General features: G+C 31.2%; 1 long non-coding RNA gene across 1 annotated transcript in view; it reads right to left on the reverse strand.

The window, feature by feature from the left end:
- Positions 1-1,549: 1,549 nt before the first annotated feature.
- LOC140048536 (uncharacterized) overlaps positions 1,550-22,347 on the reverse strand; it is a 28,108-nt gene continuing 7,310 nt past the window's right edge. Inside the window, exons 2-3 of the long non-coding RNA XR_011845089.1 lie at positions 15,929-16,027; positions 1,550-1,667 (exon numbers count right to left, since the gene is read on the reverse strand). This is a non-coding gene — a long non-coding RNA (uncharacterized lncRNA). The remainder of the gene's footprint in view (positions 1,668-15,928; positions 16,028-22,347) is intronic.

Here is a 22,347-nt window from a genome sequence, read left to right on the forward strand (position 1 = left end):
TTTATAACTAAAGGACTCTGGCAACCAGAACACTTGTGAATACGGAATAGTAACGATATTAGAATTGAACGAGACGGAAAGGAAAAACTTACTAGGCCTACTAGTACGACACGCCATTGAATTGGAGAAAGACGTTAAAGAAAAGAAGGATGGTTACAGAAATAATGCGTGGAATGTTAAACACAACGGCTACTGGTGTGTGAAATAGCCACCTGATTGGAACTTACATGGCATTATCAACGTGTAAACTTATTGTAATTATATATATGGAATAGATAGATGAATTATGAAATAACAAATATTATATGTGTGGAAGAGAATAGAATAATGTACGAATTTAAGAAATAGCGTGAAACAAAGTTTTGTTATTATAAATATGGAATAGATACTGAATTATGAAATAACGAGTATTATATAATTATGTGAAAAAGAAACGAACATAAGACAAATTGATAAAATTAGTGGCTAAAATATATTAGAAGATGAATGATTTATAATCGAAGTATATAAGACGAGATAGAGAAAGTGTTGTATTAATTGGATCATAGAGAATGGGGATAGTATTTAAGAGGGTAATTCGAGATTTATATGATGAAATTAATTGAATAATATTGTAAAGTGTAACGATGATGCAAGTATACGTATAGGGGAATTAGGGTAGAGTGTATTTGGAATAGAAGTAATTATTTATTTATTATTGTATTCATTTATTTGTTTATTGTATTTAATTGGGTTTTGAGTATTAGGAAAGAGGTAAAGGCCATCTCTAGAGATAATTGAGGGAGTAAAGGGAACTTGTAAGATATTTATTTATGTGTTTATTGTTAACGGGTATTTATTTATTAGATGTTATTGAATGGTTAAGTGTGAAACTTCATATGAATCCTCGTTTGAGCCTGAGGTATAAATGTTTAAAAGAAAAGGAAAAAAAAAATTAAAATAACGATAGAAGCTCTTGAAGTAATTTGTAATTGTTTTCTGTATAACTAAATTGGCAAGGTTTCGTGACACCCATATCGTATCTTTATGTGTTATCAGTATGCTGTTATTTACGTACCTATAGAGCAACACCTTCCCCGCGATTATGTGTACATTTAATGAAGAAAGAACAATACTTAAAACTGTTACGTAAAAAAGGCGATCTCGAGCGGCGTTTATTGTATGTAATATTTTAGATTAGTTAATATTATCAACATGCACAAGTACCTTAAATTGAATTCTACAATGTAAAGGATTCCAATGAAAAAAAAATGGTCCTGCTCTAAAACGTAGTGACAACTCAAATACAAGTTATTTTGTAAGATCTTGCTTGAAGGTATCCATTGCTTTAAAAGACAACGAAAGTCAATATTAACCTTGACAAGGCACCGGTGTTCCGAACCATAATTATGTGAGAAGTACGACCGCCGTGCAGTTATCGACAGTACAGTCATCCTCGCTACAAATTACAGTGTCTATAATATGACCCGCATTGTGGTTGGTTTATTTACCTATATTATTACCGGCACGCCCATTAAATCACACTGAATTATATAGCACCAGTTATTAATAATATTTGTAACACTTACATTGTTTGGAAGATCCACTTTAGCACCTGCCTTGAGCAAAATAGTGCAAACGTCTGTGTGGCCCTCTTGTGCAGCCACATTTAAAGGTGACCATCCATTCTGAAATAATAACAAACATGTTATTGTAGTAGTAGTAGTAGTAGTAGTATAGTCTTCTACAAAAAGCTAATTAATATTGTATTGAAATTGTTTCGATGTTAAAAGCCAGGTGAGGGCAAACAAATTCTATTGATCTTGCATTCCCCTATGTTTCATAATGTTTGTGATGTTATGTGTGTTACACGAGCTTGTTAAAAATAGGCACTTTATTATCAGTGGTGGATAGTTCAAATTACAATAAAATCTCTATTCATTTGTACACAAATGTTGTAAATAGAGAGACAATTTAAAAAAATCTAAAAATAAACAGTGTGGTAAAAATGTTATCAGAGGACTAAATATAGATAATACTTCATAGTTTTATTTTCATGCTATAGTAAAATTATCCACCGTATATCCACCATCTTTTTTCACCTTCTATAGAGTCACCAGACATGTAATTAAACTAGGTTAAACTACTTAACTACTGAAAAAAGTCTTCCTGGTTTTTATAACAGAATGTTACCAAATTTTGTATTTGACCATTTTAAGGGAAATCCATGTGTTTTCGTCTTGATGTCTATTACTATATATTATTTGATTTATGTACAATTAACAAGATATTATATTTAAAATTCATGCCTGTATCTAAGCTTTAACTTAAATAAAGATTATTAACCTTTGATGTTTTCTTAAAGATAATGTATTGTATATGCATGCATTTGTTTTGCTTGTATACTATTTTGTTATATAGTACGGTACTTTTGTACGTAGCATTTATATACTGCAAATTTGGTAAGATTTTGTGGTCCTTAATATGAAAGATGGCACTAGTTCTGCTGTCAGTTATTTTGCTACAATTATCAAAGAACCTATAGATACAGTGCACTGATTGGGTAATAGAATAATGTAGTTTGATGACTACGGTTAGTGTAATTTTGCGACAGTTGAAAACTTCAACATTTAAGTTTTTTTGTTGGAGACATTGATATAGGCCTACCCACTGTCATATCTTACTTCTTACTTGAATCTTTGGGCTTTTAAACGCCCTCCATTTCTTCTGTATTTAACTAGAATTGGTACTCATAAATTTCAGGGCATAAATAATCATATGGCAATACAATTACGTGCGTAGCGCATGTAACGCATGCGTACGCGCGCTTAAAATTGTCAAAATTTATTTTCGATGAAATAAGAGTACATTTCAGGCAATTTTAAGCGTTTACAAAATTGCCATGAGTGCGCATATTTTTGCGCGCGCACTGCGCGTTAAATGTTATTGCGTACTCTTTTTGCCCGATTTCTGTTTTCTTGACTTACTTTTCAACTCGAAATTACGTTATACGAGCACGTCGAAAGTGACAGGCTACGCACGTGTAAATTAAAAAAATATAAATGTTTTTAAACATTTCAACATTTTTAAACATGTTCAGTAATTTCGGTCAGTATAGTTCACTATGTTGGTCGGTCTGTCTGTCTGTCGGTCTGTCGGTCTATCTGTCGGTCTATCGGTCTGTCTGTCGGTCCGGTATCACTATGCATTGTAGCACGCGACTTAATGGCTGTTGGCCTTGTTCTTTTTAAGATGTTCAATTCTAATATAATTAATACTGACAATTTATTTAATATTCCTGTGATATTTCTGTGATTAGTTCTTTAGTTCTTTTAAATATGTCTACTATAGTCTTTCTTCAGGTTGATGTACTTATATTTCCATCCTTACCTTCTTATATAAGCAATTATTATTAATTATTATCACTAGATAGTACGCGAGCGAAGCGAGCATACCTTCTAGGTCGTGTCCACAGATAGTTCTCAAATACACAGTAATTCCAGCGTAAAAAACTGGCGATTTTAAATGTACTTACCGAAGGACTATAAATACATTGTCGTTTTCCGAAACGAATAAATAGACACGATGATTAATGTAGTCAACTAAAATTAACACCCATGGAATTAGGCCTACTTCAGAAGGAGAAACTTGTCTTAAAAATGAGTCCAATTTTTTTATTTTAACTCATTTAAACAAACCCAATTTGTGTTTTGTATATACATTAGAGTTGAGGGATGGGGAAGAGGATGGGAAGATCAATTTTTAAACAAATTCTTTATCCACTCAGTAACGAAATATCGTTTTAAATGTTTTATAGGCCTATCAATAATATACCACTAAACAAAGTAAAACATTTACGATTTAATACTTTTTTAAAACTGTCCCTTTTATAGTCGATTGAAATAGTAAAGTACATGTAACGATACACCACTACGACGTTTATATTTTTATAATTATTAATTAATACAAACGTTGAGAAGCAACTCTCAGTAATACAGTTTTTATTTGTGTATTATGTGTTTATATATCCAGCAGTAGAGCCTACCCACAGTCACAGTAATAAATGTTCTTTGTATATGTGTTTATATATCTAACAGTAACCACATTCACAGTAAGAAAATATTTGTAACAGAAATCAAGACGAAAAAACATGAATTTCCCTTAATATGGTCGAATACAAAATATGGCAAAATTCTGCCATAAAAACCAGGAAGACTTTTTTTCAGTAGTTAGGTCTTGATATATTCGTAACGTACGCATATTCAAATGAACCAAATTCACTAGAATTTAGTAAGGAAGCAAGTTTTAGATTCGTCTTAAAAATATCATATCATCGCATCCCATCCTATTACTATTGAAACCGAATTGAAACATTTTAACAAGCTTTTTATGATGGTCACACACATCGTCAGATCTATGTATAGTAATGAGAAATATACAAACAATGATGTTGTTGTGATATCGGGGTGGGTGTTTGGGGAAGGCATTTGTTGGTAACATTAATTTCATAATAAAATAAATTCACCTAGATATGAACAAGTACAATACTGTATTTTGTATTATCAATAAGTGATAACAGTAAACAATTGTATGAAAATAATTGTTAAATAGATATAACAGTTAATCAATTATTCAACATAATATAATTATATTTGTGTTATAATAATACAGAATTGTGTGTATAAATATATATGGGTGGCGTGGCGTTTATTAGAGGGTGGAGGTTGAATATACCAAAGATGTTTTATGGGGGAGAGGGCGTTCGTATCTCGGGTCTCAACGGCGATAAATGCAGATAGCGCGCAACCTGTTCAAATCTAACATCAACTCAACAACTCGGCTACCATTCGGCTATATCGAGATTTTACCTGATTTAAAATACATCTATGATTACAGCTATAATCAGTTCTCCCGATGTAGGCATATACCCCGTTTATGATATTTAAAATTGTATATACTGATTTTAAAATTTACCCGCAATATAATTCGATGATGTTTTAATATAATTGATTTGTTGATCGTTTTTTTGCACAAACAAAAATGTGATGTGCCCATATATGGACATGATGATGTCATATAATTACCAAATTACCAAATTTTGGGCACACTAATGTTATAGTGTAGACAGCTTGGAATGTTACGCGTGGCCGTAAACAAAACTCATAAATTTCAGGGCATAAATCATCATATGGCAATACAATTACGTGCGTAGCGCATGTAACGCATGCGTACGCGCGCCTAAAATTTTCAAAATTTATTTTCGATGAAATAAGAGTACATTTCAGGCAATTTTAAGCGTTTACAAAATTGCCATGAGTGCGCATATTTTTGCGCGCGCACTGCGCGTTAAATGTTATTGCGTACTCTTTTTGCCCGATTTCTGTTTTCTTGACTTACTTTTCAACTCGAAATTACGTTATACGAGCACGTCGAAAGTGACAGGCTACGCACGTGTAAATTAAAAAAATATAAATGTTTTTAAACATTTCAACATTTTTAAACATGTTCAGTAATTTCGGTCAGTATAGTTCACTATGTTGGTCGGTCTGTCTGTCTGTCGGTCTGTCGGTCTATCTATCGGTCTATCGGTCTGTCTGTCGGTCCGGTATCACTATGCATTGTAGCACGCGACTTAATGGCTGTTGGCCTTGTTCTTATTAAGATGTTCAATTCTAATATAATTAATACTGACAATTTATTTAATATTCCTGTGATATTTCTGTGATTAGTTCTTTAGTTCTTTTAAATATGTCTACTATAATCTTTCTTCAGGTTGATGTACTTATATTTCCATCCTTACCTTCTATCACGTAAAGTATTAAGAGTACACGCCGGTTCATGTGCGCCATATTATTGCTCATATATTCTTTACTAAAATAATTTTGCAAGCACGTTAATGTATTGATTCAACATTACTTTGTTTATCAATATTGGGTTGTATATTCATATGAAGTAATAATATTAACAAGGTCAACACTCGGGAAACCAAATTTTCTGGAAAAAAGCAATGGATTTGATACTGCATGACATTTTTTTCTGTTATTAACCATAATAGGAAGTAAAAATAAAATGTCAACTATTGCTATATTTTGGGGTTAAAGGTCACGTCACCAAATACAGGCCAAAAATATCAAAAAATCATATTTTTTAAATAAAACCATTAATACAATTAACTAGAGAATGTAGAGGCCCGTTGTGTTAAGAAAGCCGAAAAATATCGTGCATAGCCATAATACGTGATTTTGGCCCTCTATCGGCAGAACCTCCCGTAATCGGCCACTTTTCAATTTCATAAAATAAGGCAATTAATAGGAGTTGATACCTTAGTGGTTATAACAGCCCAGGTCTATAGTCTACTTTAGTTAAGTATGGTCAACAACATGAATTCCAGAAAAGTGAGTGCTAAATTAAACTAAATTTGAACTTATCAAGCCCACATTTTTTTCGCAAATACTGTAGGAGCAAATCCAAGCCTAAGCAACTGAAGAAAAGATATTTAGGCCTAGCCTAGATGTCATAAGTAAGCCCATTAATTACAATTTATCACGGTTGGTTTCTTCGGAAAATAGAGAACTCTACGAACGCCTCTTGCCTTAGGCTTGTCCTTTAATATTCGTAATCCCCAACGTGTTACTCGTAGCTCTTCTTCTGTTGGTACTCATTTTTATATTCGTCGCTGCAGAACTGTATCTTCTTTTCAATCATATATCCCACGTGTTACCAGAATTTGGAATAACTTACCCAGTGAAATCCGCAACTTAAATATTTCTGTTAGTTCTTTTTTTTTGCAAGCACGTTAAATGTATTGATTCAACATTACTTTGTTTATCAATATTGGGGTTGTATATTCATATGAAGTAATAATATTAACAAGGTCAACACTCGGGAAACCAAATTTTCTGGAAAAAAGCAATGGATTTGATACTGCATGACATTTTTTTCTGTTATTAACCATAATAGAAAGTAAAAATAAAATGTCAACTATTGCTATATTTTGGGGATAAAGGTCACCAAATACAGGCCAAAATACAAAAAAAAATCATATTTTTAAAATAAAAGCATTATAATGGTTTAGATTCACGGTGATTCTAGAAACAGCAGCGAATTTATCAAAAATGTTGTTTTTGCTCTTTTAAATTTAAATTTCATGGTTTCTCCCAGTTTCCATGGTTACAAGACACTATTAAAATTTACCAAACATAACATTATTAGTGGATTTATATTTAATATGTCTTCTTTCTAAACAATATTAAAAAGTTTGGATTGCCAAATTTACCATTTTTGGACTTTTAGCACACTTTGAATAGATTCTGTGCCATAGGCCAAGAGCTATTCCTTTATTATTCTATTTTTAATTTTTTTTTAAATCGGTAATCGTGACCCTTTATAAGTTGTTGTATATGATGTGCCAGCGTGCTAGCTACGTTTTAGACATTGGAATAGTAAACAACTAATAGTAAAAAGAACTTGAAACGAATTGTAAACGTCTGTCCAGCATTAGAGATAATGTTAAAATTCTCTTCTTGAAAGAGGTAATAGGTGCATGGAGTAATTTTATTTCTATTCATTATCCAAAGTCTGTTGACGAGCTATTACGAATGCAAATTTGGAATAATGAAGTAATAAGAATAGGCAACGAATGTATAAGATATGGAAATTGGGAAAAAGCAGGTATTCTGTTTGTTAATGATTTGTTTAACAGCAATGGGCAATTTATGAATAAAAAAGAAGTCGAAGATACCTATGGAATTAAGATAAATTATATAAAATTAATAGAATTAAGAAGGCTTCTGATGGAAAAGTTTAACAATTTAATGATATGTGAAATAAAAAAAAACAGTTTTGCCAGATATTTCATTTCATATAAAAAGTACTCTTTCAACAAAGAAAGGGATATCGTATTTTTTATGATGTTTTAAATAACTCAATGTTTAAATCATGGAAATCACAAAAGAAATAGGCAGAGAATAAATTTGTATTCAATAACGAACAATTGAAAACTAATCTACCTAGCTCCATAATATACGTGTACAATGAATATTGTTTTAATATATTTTCAATATAAAATTCTAAACAGAATAATTGCAACAAATTATTTAAAATGAATATAAAAGAAACTTCAATGTGCTCATTTAGAGATGGTAAAATCGAAACCAATTAGCATTTGTTCTGTAATTGTCCAATAGTAAAAAGGATATGGAACCTTCTCCAGGAAACAATTTCAGAAAAAACTGGAGTGCAATTTATTTTTAGTAAAGAGAGCATAATTTTTGGATACCAAGATGCGCATCAGTTTTTTAATTTAAAAGCCATTAATGCAATTATTCTAATTGTAAAATCATTTATTTATAAATGTAAACTAGTTAAACGTAAGCCAAATATCAAAATGGTTATGAACAACCGATTCAGTGTTTGTATTTACTCTATATAGCGCCCTCTATAATACTCTATAATAATATGTATGTTAAAAGTACAGCATTTATGCAGACAGCATACGTTTGCTGATAGTCATACAGATACATACCTATTGACAGTAGCAGAATCGGGTGTTATGAAACGGAAAAATGTATTTATCATCAGAATTTCCAGGTCAGTATTTTAAATAGAAAATGGATAAAATTAGAAGCATTTATAAATCAGATGGATATCTTTGTTGTTTTTGTTTGATTTTTATTTTTTATTTGATTATGTTTTTCCTTTGTAATGTATTATATGATGAAAAAAATAAATCAATAACAAAATAAAAAAATAGTAAACAACCAAATAAAAGTGACATTGGGCAGACTTGTAAATGGTAGTTGCGAATGAATTGCCGTTTCTTACAAAGGGAGCATACCGCCTCTCGAAACTACGTATTTTGGTACCTGTATGTGTATAGCATGGCCTCCGGTTGTCGACGCGTGAGCTGGGCCAACTTCTAAATATATTTACTCTATAAATATTTCTTACAGAGGGACACCGCCAGATTAAGTGCGTCCTATCACTAGTAAGTAACTTGATTCAGATTTCTACAGGACGGATATTGACGCGTAAACCACAATGAAAATTAGTTTTGTCAATTAGTTGACGTTTTACTGTAATATTAAATATATTTGTTACTAGAAATTAGTTTGATAAAATATATTCTACAAAATTAGTAGGCCTAATCGTTTTCCCATAATAAATTAAGGGGGTGGTGGGGGGTGACACGTGTTTGTTTATGAGTGAGAATCAATAAGGCATTTAATTAAAATGCAGACCGTCTTAAATTACATTGACATGTTCCGATAAATATATTCTCATCATCAGAACTGTAATCAAAGCCTAGAGTACTTGTATACGTACAAAGTTGCGTTTAAATGAGTCAATAATTAGTATGAGAATAGATTTATCGAAACATGTCACGTAATTTTAAGACGGTCCACATTTTCATTAAATGCCTTATGATATTATTGATTATCAATCGTAATTTGGTGGTATTATACATGATGTGCCTGTTTATGTACAGAGAAAGAGCTTATTTTAGTATCATATAGTAATATATTTTCTATATAAGAGAATATGGTATTTCAAATCAGGTACAAAAGCCGACGATCCAAGCGAATTACATGTTTTAAAAAAATCGGAAAACACTCATTTGTTTATTTTCAAAACACATTGCAAATCGGAGAGGTCCGATGGCATGCGTGACTGCCGGAACAACGCAACAAAAATGAAAAACGAAAATGGCATGTTGTGTTTTCTGTAGGCCTATACAGTAATTAGTTTCTCAGAAACCACCATTGACAGTAGCAGAATTGGGTGTTTATTTCAAGCTCACATAAACGGGCAAAGAAATCCTCGTTATTAAAAAAAAAACATTATTTAAGCTTATTCACTATAGTATATTTACACTAATCTACTTATTAATTTATTTATATATTGTTTTCACTTTTAATTTTAATTATACCCACAGATTGCACTATTTTCTTTATACTTTATTAGGTACTCTTTTCGTACTGTTGGGAATTGATAAATATTTCAGTTCAATTATTTTCCAAAATAATGGTACACAACAATGAAAGAAAATGTGAAAACAACATTTTTGTTACGTTCTTGTCATTAGAAATATTATTGCGACTGAGGTGAACTTCGAAAATGCCAGTCAGATATACAAAAAAAGTTACAAGGAATAAATTAGCAATTGTCAACTGCATACTCATCCATCAAACTAGCCGCCATCGAGAAAATATTCAATTCCATGAATCTTATGAGGGTTAGGTTTATAGGAACAATAGTACTTGTTTTATTTGTTTTGGCAATTAATGCAATTAAAGCGTAATTAATTCGTCATATTCCATTTGGAATACAACGTCCTGTAAAATGACTAGAATGTTCAGATTTGTTAATTTTTAAATTATATTATATACAGAATTATATATTATTTAAAATGTTCGGGTGGCTTCCATGCATGCGGCTTTTAGCCTTAATGGAAGTCCTTTTGTATATTTTTTGCTTTGTATTTTTTTTTATGGATCAAATAAACTGACTTGTGTGACTGGTATCTCGCCGCCTTTCCACGTATCATTTTATCGCATTCCATCATATTACTATTGAAACTGAATTTAAACATTTTAACAAGCTTTTTGTGATGGTCACAAAATGCTAAGATACATTAAAAGAACGCTCATCGCCAGATCTATGTATAGTAATCAGAAATATTCAAACAAAAATGATGTTGTTGTGATGTCGGTGGTGGGTGTTAGTAAGTGTGGCGGCGTTCATTCAGGGAGGCATTTGTTGGTAACATTTTATAATAAAATAGATTCCCCTAGATATGAACAAGTACAACACCGTATTTGATATTATCAAGAAGTGATAACAGCTAAAAGTTGTATGAAAATGCTTGGTAAATAAATATGATATAACAGTCAATGAATTATTCAACAAGTATAATTGTGTTTGTTTATAATACAATATTGTGTGTATAAATGTACGTGGCGGGGCGTTTATTAGAGTGTGGAGGCTGGATATTTAAAAAATGTTTTTTTGGGGAGGGGGCGTTTATTCAAATAAATGCGGTAGGCTTAATTGGTATAATCAATACATTATTTAGTTCAAATCAAACACCAAATAATGAAAATCATCAGTGAACTGTTTCGGCATAAGGAAAACGTTCTAAACGGCTTGCAACATTGGTTAAACCACTCCGTGTCTCAATGGCGATACAGTACATGCAGAGTATCAGAACGTACCAGTTCCAGAAACGGATGAAATACGAATTTAATTAAGTATTAAAGCAAACATAACAACGGACGATGATTAATTGATAGTTGTCCCACTACACAAATACAAGGACCGGGAAAATCCAGCAAACTATCGCCCAATTACTCTATTATCCATTTTTTGTTAAAATATTTGAAAGAGATTGGGTAGAATAAGAGAAAGGGTAGAAATGGAACAAATTATATCAGAGGAACAGGCGGGCTTTAAGAATAAGTATAGTACGATTGATAATACTTTTATACTTCAAACATAATCAATAAAGCATTACAAAAAAGGGGAAAACGCTATAGTGTGTTTGTAGATTTTAAACAGGCTTTTGATCGTGTGGATAGATCAATTTTAATAAATTAAATAAGTTAAACCTTCTTGTAAACTTAATTGAACTCTTGATATCTATGTACACGAACACTGAAATAAAATGAAAACGCTGCATGGTTTAACAGATGCAATATAATGTAGTATAGTATTAAAGCAAGGATGTCTCCTCTCTCCTCTTCTTTTCACTCTTTTTATATGATTTTAAAGACATTTTACAGAGGGAAAATAACCACTACTGTTTAATAAATAACAATGTAATTTCACACTTATTATTTGCAGATGATCTAGTTTTGTTTTCATATTCTAAAGTTGGTCTACAAAGGCAAATAAATTGTCTTGTAAAATATTGCAATGTAAATAAGTTAGAAATAAATAAGTTAAAAACTAAAGCTTATGGTGTTCCGAAATGGTGGGGATGAAAAATGGTACATAAATGATGTCAATATAGAAATAGTAAAAGAATATAAATATTTAGGTTTTTATTTTAATAATAAGGTGGATTGGAACACGATGAAAATTAAACAGGCGGAAAATCACGCTTTACATTATCGTGCCATAATCTGTTGATTGAAAAGGGGCGACATTTAAAAATTAACCGAGAGTCTAGAATATGCATGTTTTGTGATCAATTAAGTTTATAAGATGAAGAACATTTTCTTTTTTACTGTCCTTTTTATAAAAACACTAGAAAAAAATATATGTCTGATTTAAATGTATACATGTTAAAACATGTTTATAAACAATGAAACCCAAAAAATTAAGTCTTTGCAACCTATTTATGTAAAGCTTATGAAAAGAGAAAAACATGTATTTCCGAAATTAATATAGATTTTATTATGTGAAATGGGCCGGAGGCCACTGTTTATTGAAATAAAAAGAAAGAAAGAAAGTTGGTCTATACATCAGCGTAGTACAGAAACGGCTTTGTTAAAAGTCAAAACATATATTCTCCACAACTTTGCCCACAGGTTGCGTGCTTATAAGCAATAATTGATACATGTCATCCGTGTTCGACACAGTGGACCATACAGTTTTAATTAATAGATTATCTAATGAGTTTGAGTATCAAATTTGGTGCTATAAATTGAATTGAATCATGTTTAGACAATCGATGTTACAAGGTCAAATTGTTGGGTTGTGAATCTGTAAAAACAAAAATTAAAGTCGGTGTCCCACAGGGGTAAACAATTAGCCCGGCATTTTTTACAGCGTGTACTAGACCTATTGCCGATATTATAAAGTTTCATAATGTTGGGTATCATCTATATGCTGATGATACCCAACTTTATTCAAATTTTGATCCTAAAATAGCCGGTGATTTAGAAGTGTCTATTTTTTTAGATTAATAATCTGTATCAAAAAACTTAAAATATGGATGTGTAAAAACAAACTTACGCTTAATGAGCAAAAGACAGAACTTTTAGTTTTGGTTCCAATAAAGGTTAATATTAATGATAGTAACATTGAACTTAATATTGGTGGTAACATTCTGAAACCATCAGATACCGTTACGAATCTTTGATACAGACCTTAGCATGACACCTCATATTAATATGATTTGTATATGACTTCTATATCTTTATATATTTATATTTTCCTATATGTCATTTTTCATTGAGATTTCTATTTTTATATCTTAAAATTGTAACAAAATATGTTAAGCGCTTTGATCAACTATAGCGCTATATAAGCAATTATTATTAATTATTATCATTAGATAGTACGTGAGCGAAGCGAGCGTACCTTCTAGGTCGTGTCCACAGATGGTTCTCAAATACACAGTAATTCCAGCGTAAAAAAACTGGCGATTTTAAATGTACTTACCGAAGGACTATAAATACATTGTCGTTTTCCGAAACGAATAAATAGACACGATGATTAATGTAGTTAACTAAAATTAACACCCATGGAATTAGGCCTACTTCCGAAGGAGAAACTTGTCTTAAAAATGAGTCTAAGTTTTTTTATTTTAACTCATTTAAACAAACCCAATTTGTATATAACACTAAAGTTGAGGGATGGGGAAGAGGATGGGAAAATCAATTTTTAAACAAATTCTTTATCCACTCAGTAACGAAATATAGTTTTAAATGTTTTATAAAGGCCTATCAATAATATACCACTAAACAAAGGCAAACATTTACGATTTGATACTTTTTTTTAAACTCTCCCTTTTATAGTCGATTGAAATAGTAAAGTACATGTAACGATACACCACTACGACGTTTATATTTTTATAATTATTAATTAATACAAACGTTGAGAAGCAACTCTCAGTAATACAGTATTTATTTGTATATTATGTGTTTATATATCCAGCAGTAGAGCCTACCCACAGTCACAGTAATAAATGTTCTTTGTATATGTGTTTATATATCTAACAGTAACCACATTCACAGTAAAAAATCGATTCTAATGGTGAACAAAAATGGGTAATACGTATTTACAATATTTCTAAAGTATTGCAATATTATATCTCAGTTTTAAGTTTATTCTCCAAGGGCCCATACATTTACCTACAAATTGGGAGTCTGAGAGATTGGAATGTTCTATTCATCGCAAATCAATACATTTGTATAAACGTATATTAAATCTAACAAAATAGTATTTTTTTAAAGAAAATCGGTCTGTCTTCAACATTATGAGACTGTACTCGAGCTGTTCAACCGGTTTTCAGCTATTAAAGCTCAGGTACAAGCATGAATTTTAAATATAATATCTGGTTAAGTACATACATGAACTATTTGTAACAGAAATCAAGACGAAAAAACATGAATTTCTCTTAAAATGGTCGAATACAAAATATGTCAACATTCTGCCATAAAAACCAGGAAGACTTTTTTTCAGTAGTTATGTCTTGATAGATTCGTAACGGACGCATATTCAAATGAACCAAATTTACTAGAATTTAGTAATGAAGCAAGTTTTAGATTCGTCTTAAAAATATCATATCATCGCATCCCATCCTATTACTATTGAAACCGAATTGAAACATTTTAACTAGCTTTTTATGATGGTCACACACATCGTCAGATATATGTATAGTAATGAGAAATATACAAACAATGATGTTGTTGTGATGTCGGGGTGTGGGTGTTTTTGGGGAAGGAATTTGTTGGTAACATTAATTTCATAATAAAATAAATTCCCCTAGATATGAACAAGTACAACACTGTATTTCGTATTATCAAGAAGTGACAACAGTAAACAATTGTATGAAAATAATTGTTAAATAGATATAACAATTAATCAATTATTCAACATAATATAATTATATTTGTGTTATAATACAGAAGTGTGTGTATAAATATAATGTGGGTGGCGTGGCGTTTATTAGAGGGTGGAGGTTGAATATTCCAAAGATGTTTTATGGGGGAGAGGGCGTTCGTATCTCGGGTCTCAACGACGATAAACGCAGATAGCGCGCAACCTGTTCAAATCTAACATCAACTCAACAACTCGGCTACCATTCGGCTATATCGAGATTTTACCTGATTTGAAATACATCTATGATTATGGCTATAATCCGTTCTCCCGATGTAGGCATAGACCCCGTTTATGATATTTAAAATTGTATATACTGATTTTAAAATTTACCCGCAATATAATTCGATGATGTTTTAATATAATTGATTTGTTGATCGTTTTTTTGCACACAAAAAATGTGATGTGCCCATATATGGACATGATGATGTCATATAATTACCATATATGGGCACATTAATGTTATAGTGTAGACAGCTTGGAATGTTACGCGTGGCCGTAAAAAAAAAACATTGGAGGGGAGCAAAAACTCGGAAGTCGCAAAATAGTATTAGTGAAACGCGTAATAACATTGCAGTAATATTTATTAATTCATAAAGTTTATGAAATAATCAAATTAAAATAATTATTACAAAGTGCGACAGACAGTTATTACAAAGTGCGACAGCTCGATTACTACAAGTGCGACACAGTACAAACGGGGTTTACAGATAGTAATTATATGCGATGTGTCTTTTTTAAGACAGTACTTATCAGGAATGGACCCTATTTGTGTCTTTTGTTGCATTTCGGGATCATTCATTTGAAAATAATATTAAGTTCTGTGGTGAGATCTTACTTGGTGATTCAGGGCTTTAAATGACCGGCACTTAAAAACTGTCTTTGATTTATCTTACTTCCCAATGTCAAGATTAACATTGATGAGGCAGCGTTGTTCCGAATTACGTGAGGGGTACCGTGCAGTTCTCGACAATACAGTCATCCTCACTACAAAGTAGGCCTAAATTGGTTCATTTAGGTATGTTATTACCGATACGCCTTTTAAAAATTGTAAAATTAGCACTTTGTTTTAATCACACTGAATTATATAGCACATATTATTATTAATGTTTGTAGCACTTACATTCGTCTGAAGATCCAAATTAGCACCTGCCTTGAGCAAAATAGTGCAAATATCCGTTTGGCCCTTTAGTGCAGCCACATATAAAGGTGATGCTCCATTCTGAAATATTACAAACATTATGTTATACTATAGTTTACTACTCTAAACAAAGTATTATAATATTTTCATGCAATCAATACGATGTAATCAATTAAAAATAACGTTATAGATTTAAATAATGCTACATTGAAAAATTAAATAAAGATTATAAACACTTGATGTTTTCTTTAATATAATGTATTGTATACGTATTAAATTATACACCTGTCTTGCTTTTAGTACTTTATGAATGTAAAACAAGTATTTCTTTGCATGAAATGTAAACACTTCATCCGGTAGTGCTAACTAATCTCAATCAAAGTATTGACAAGAGGTTCTGCCAATAGAGGGCTAAAATCACACATTATGGCTATGCACGATATTTTTTGGCGTTCCAGATAATTGTATTTTATTGTTTACGTGTTTTAATATTATTTATAATTTTCAGACAAATTTTAATAGCTTATATGCATGAAAATAGTGTAGTTTTCTCATCTTATAAATCAAATGTCAACTGTATACGTGAAGCATAATTGTATTGGATTGTTATTGTATTGTATTGTATTGTTAAAAAAATACATTTCAGTTCCAACTTATCCTTACATATATAAACTACAGTAAACTACAGTAGGCGGAGGTTTGTACTGTCAGAGTACCCTCTAGTTGGAACTGTATTTGTAATAGTACAGGCCTAATTTAAATGCAGAAGCTCACAGTAAGTTTACGTCGTTGTACCATTGTTTTCTGATAATTGGAATGTAATCAGTTTTTATTATAGTGAATTCTGATTTGACAAATTAAATTTGTCAAAACCAGAAATCACTATAATGTATGACTGATGAGTTCAAGTTCAATCTGAAAACATCACTGATGACAAATTATAGCTAAACATTAATTATTATTGTCAACATAATCGAGTTGAAGGTATTGCTGTATATGTACGTAAATATCATAGTATAGCATACTGACAAAAAACGTTACATAAGGTAATTAGTCTATTTTCGTATACTAAGCGACTTACATTTTCTATACCTGACATAATTATTTGAAGTATGTATATCCCAATATATTTGGTTGGTGTCATAATAGGCGATTTTAAACTCTCATAAACATGCAATGAAATCCTCGTTATTGAAACAAAAATCTATTTATTAATATTAATATAATATGTTTTCTCTTTTTACTTGGTTAGATAAAACATGTTACCGAGAAACGGCAAACATTCTAGTTTAAATTCTTTATGTTAAGTACCCACAGATTGCACTATTTTCTGTAAGCTTAAATAGGTTTTCTTTTCGTTCATGTGTTGGGAATAGAAAATATTTCTCTTCAAACAGTTTCCAAAATATTGGTACACAACAATGAAAAAAAAATGTCTGTTAAGTTCTCGGTTACGGTCAATAGAACCATTCTTGCAACTGAGTTGAACTTCGAAAATACCGGTCAGATGTACAGTGGGGGAAAGGCACTTCGCGTTTTGACCGTTAAATCGTGTAAAATCGACTTACTTCCGCATTGACGATTTTGAAGCGCCACCTATTGTTGAAAACTGAAACCACGATTTTTCGTCGCCTAGCAAATAAGTGCTGTTTTATTTTAAGCTCTCATGAATATTTATGAACCGCCCAACATTACCTATTATGGTAAACGCATTTCCTAATAAGTATAATTGGATAACCAATCGGTTTCCTTCAAAGAAACCGAAGCTAATACAATACATTCGGCGACTGAAGTAGGGACTCGTGAAATTTATAAATGTGGTACGATTTGACTACTGTTTTGTTGTCCATTTTCTGTCCATAGTCGGAGGTGCATCCCAACAAATTACAAAAATTATAATCAATTGTTTTATCAAGAATAATATTAGTTTAATCGTTTAATCGAGTATGATATATTTCTATCCTGTTAAAAATTTGTTGGTGTATTCTCAGGCCTCGAAAGGTAGGTACATTTTGTAGCTGTGAGCGTGGTTTCGGCAACGCGAGACACGTGTATCAGTATAGGCGATAGCGAGACGTGTGTTGTACTGTGTTGATGCTGATCCGATAATCGTTAAGTTGTACTGATTACGAGTATCATTGGTCCTGGCCGGCCTAGCCTGGCGATCTGATCCTCCCAAAAAATACTTTTTTCAATCAGTATTAATATTATTATTATTTTTTTCATTTATTATTTGATTTATTAGGCTCAATAGATGCCTAGCTAGGCTACTACTAGTTGGCCTAGATTATATAAATAATAATAGTAAATACTGTAATTTAAATAATAAAATACAGCCCCCCCCCCCCCCCCCATTTTACTTCTTAGGACATCATATAATATTATAATTATATATACAACCAGACATTAACATTTTTTTTTAATAATATTTATTATTTTTTCTGACACTTTCAGGAATCGTTGATGATGCAGAGTTCTTCGTCATTGTGACTTCAAATTGAGAGTGAAGTGGATAAAAATATGACACCGGTACCTACCGACATTGTCATACCCAAACTATAATTTAATAATTTAAAACAAAATGTTGAATTGCAAATAATATATGTATGTTGCAGAGGATTTAGATGAATTACAATACAAATGTTTTATGTTGAATGCGAGTTATACTCTGTAAATTATGTTATTGTCATGTGGTAGACCTTAAAAATTGAATATTTATTGTATGCTAGGCCTATATTATATTTTATTAATACTATTACTGTATTACTATTATTTATATTAACAGTAGGCCTACTACTATAGTTTGTACATGTTTTTACCAAAAAAAATGAATAAATAATTTGTTATTCAATCTAATTGCTTATTTGTTCATCGATAACAAAACAATTGTAAGCAAGTATATAACAGTTCTTGTTAGCCGCTTATTTCAGGTCATATTATTAATATTAGCTAGGCCCGATGCGCCCGATCACAACGTCACTAAGTGACTTTCCGCCCCTAGGAACAATCGTTCGCTAAATAGGGCTAGGCCTCGGACTCGTATAAAAGCTATTATAATAGTTATGATAAATATTCCTCAACTAAAATGTATATTGTGATAAATAAACAAGTAATAATATACGTTGTATTGGAATGTATTTATTTATATGAATTCTTACACGCGGACAATTATAAACATCGCGTATATCGTTCGCTATAAATAAATTCATAAACACGATGACGACGTGTTTACAAAATGGCGGTTTCGCTAGTTTTCGATGGAACAAATAGAGATACCTTTAGTTTGAATAGTCGGAGCTGCATCCCAACAACCGAATTTTGTATCTTAATATCGTATTCTGTGGATTATTAATTTTTCTAACAGGGATTTTAAATTCAGGACTGTTCAATTTTTCTAAATATTTTATTTTAACGATTTTCTAGAGTAGGCTACAATTTCGGAAAAAAGACATTGGTTTATTTTGCCGTTAAATTACAGATTATCGTTTTGTTCAAATACATTTAATTTTACATGACAATATATCACAACCATTTATGAATTTATTTCACTAACAATATTTTTCCGATAATCAGCTAAATTTACAAATATTGTGTTTTTCAAACACCCTAAAATTTAGCAATTTTGAACTAAATTAGAAAAGTAGGGCGCCCTCTCCGAGTCGAAATTTGACACGATTTGTCGACTGGCTCTCCCACTGTGTAAAAACAAGTAAAACAGAATAAATTAGCAATTGTCACTGCATACTCATCCTTCAAACTAGCCGCCATCAAGCAAACACTCAATTCACACTCATTCAGATAAACAAAAAAATGCACTTATTTTCGGATTATTTTTTTCTTACTTAATTTTTGTGTATTATTTTATATTAATGTACATCGTTTTTATTTAATATTATGACTCCAATTATATATTGGAAATAAGGATTTGATCGAGTCGACTTTAGATTTGCAAGTAACAGAGAAGCATTTCTCTTGTCCGTTGTCAGAAGGTTATTGAATCTTTGTTGTTGATTTCTCTAATACCTATATGTAATTAACCGCTTTACGTCAATCTGTGTAGTAGGTACTAACAATAATATGTATTAGAACTCGTAACTGTCCTTTTCTGATATCTATCTTCGACTCAATGTATTTCATTTCTTTCATGAATATGAACAGTTTATCTTAAATGAAAGTTGAATTGAATTTGAATTGCTTGTTTATTGTATTAACCATTTTCTGTAATTTTAGTATTAATTTCTTTAAAATGAATCTTATGAGCGTTAGTTTTACAGCAACAATAGTACTTTATTTAACATTTTATAATAAAAATAAATTACCTTGGATATGAATAAGTACAACACCGTGTTTGATATTATCAAGAAGTGATAACAGTAAACAATTGTATGAATATGCTTGATAAATAAATAGACATAGCAGTCAATAATTATTCAACAATTAGTATAATTGTGTTTGTTTTAGAATACAATATTGTGTGTATAAATGTACGTGGCGGAGCGTTTATTAGAGGGTGGAGGTTGGATATTCCAAAGATGTTTTATTGGCGAGGGGCGTTTATTCAAATATTTGCGGTAGGCCTAATTGGTATAATCAATATATTATTTAGTTTAAATCAAACACCAAATATTGACAATCATTACCCAAAAAGAAAATTAGAATATTTAATAATAATAAGCCTTGGCTCACAAAAGATGTAAGAAAGGAATTACTTAAGAAATATATTGCATCTAAAAACAAATGCAACGAGATGGAAAAGAAAAAGATTAAAAAATGTGTAAATATGAAAATCAAAGCATGTAAAAAACTAAATGAAGAAAAAATTGAGAACAAATTCAAGTGACACCCGTCAGGCCTGGAATTGAGTTAGGAAAATTACAGGTATGGGGAAGAAAAATAATGAAATTGAACACAGTTTTAAACCAAATGATTTTAATATTTTTTATTCTAGATTTGATGAAATAAATTTTAAATGTGAAATGACTGCATCTGCTGAAGGGTTTAAAAATGAAATGAATGATAAAAGTACAATAAAAATTGATGTAGATGATGTTAAGAAATATATGGAAAGGGTAAATGTTAGTAAAGCAAAGGGTCCGGACGGTGTATCGGGGCGTTTGATTAGATCATGTGCCTCTCAGTTTTCACCAATAATAAGCCAGCTTTTCCAGTGTTCACTGAACACGGGGGTGGTACCTGATCTATGGAAGGTCTCTGAGATTATACCTGTTCCGAAAATGTGTAACCCTAAAATCATTAACGACTTCAGACCAGTGGCATTATCATCTATTCTAATGAAGATCCTTGAGAAAATTGTTAGAAGTCAACTAATGTCTGAATGTAGTGATTTTATGGATACTAACCAATTTGCATATTAATGTAATATAGGGGTCGATGATGTAATTATAACCTTGTTAGACCTGGTGGTTTCATATTTAGATAAGAAGCTTGAGGGCTACTCATAGACTTTTCATCTGCATTTAATTTGATGCAGCCTCATATTTTAATGAATAAAATGTCTGAATGGAAGGTTAATACTTACCTTGCTCTATGTGTTGGTGATTTTCTTACAAATCGGCAACATTATGTTAAAGTTGGTAAATCTATCTCAGAGATTAGAAGGATCAACACTGGTGGACCCCAGGGGTGTTGTCTGTCACCAAGTTTATTTACAATATATACTAGTGAATGTCGATCTTCATGTAGCATTGTGTCATATAATCAAATACGCAGATGACATGGTACTGATTGGTCTATTGAAAAATGCTGACGATCATGTGTATAAGGCTGAATATGTTAAATTAATGTCATGGTGCAATGACAATTACCTTAAAGATTAATTTTAATAAAACTAAAGAAATGATATGGGATTTTAGGAAAAAGAAAAATAAAAAAAGTTATCTGATAGTTAATGATCAGACAATTGAACGTGTTCATGAACCCAAATATCTTGGTACACATATTGATGATCAACTTAGTTTTGAAAAAAATACGGCCGAGATAATTAAGAAAGGTCACCAAAGGTTATATTTCCTAAGAAAGCTAAATAAATTTAATGTTAGCTGTGGTACTCTAAAATTATTCTATGAAACAGTTATTCAATCAGTACTAGTTATCTCTTTTATTGCTTGGTTCGGTAATTTAAATGAAACACACAAGAAAGGTCTCATTAGAATTACTAAGATAGCATCAAATATAATTGGTTGTACGGTAATAATGATTTAAAATATCTTTATGAAAAACAGGTCCTAAGTAAATTAAGTAAAATTTTAGAAGATAAGAAACATCCATTGCATATGATATTTTTTAAGAACAAGTCAGGCCGGTTACGGGCTCCTAGAGCTGATACGTCAAGAAACCGACTGTCTTTTGTACCAAATTCAACTCATATTTTTAACTCAAAG

Source organism: Antedon mediterranea, chromosome 5 (assembly GCF_964355755.1).
Source record: "Antedon mediterranea chromosome 5, ecAntMedi1.1, whole genome shotgun sequence".
NCBI lineage: Eukaryota > Metazoa > Echinodermata > Crinoidea > Comatulida > Antedonidae > Antedon > Antedon mediterranea.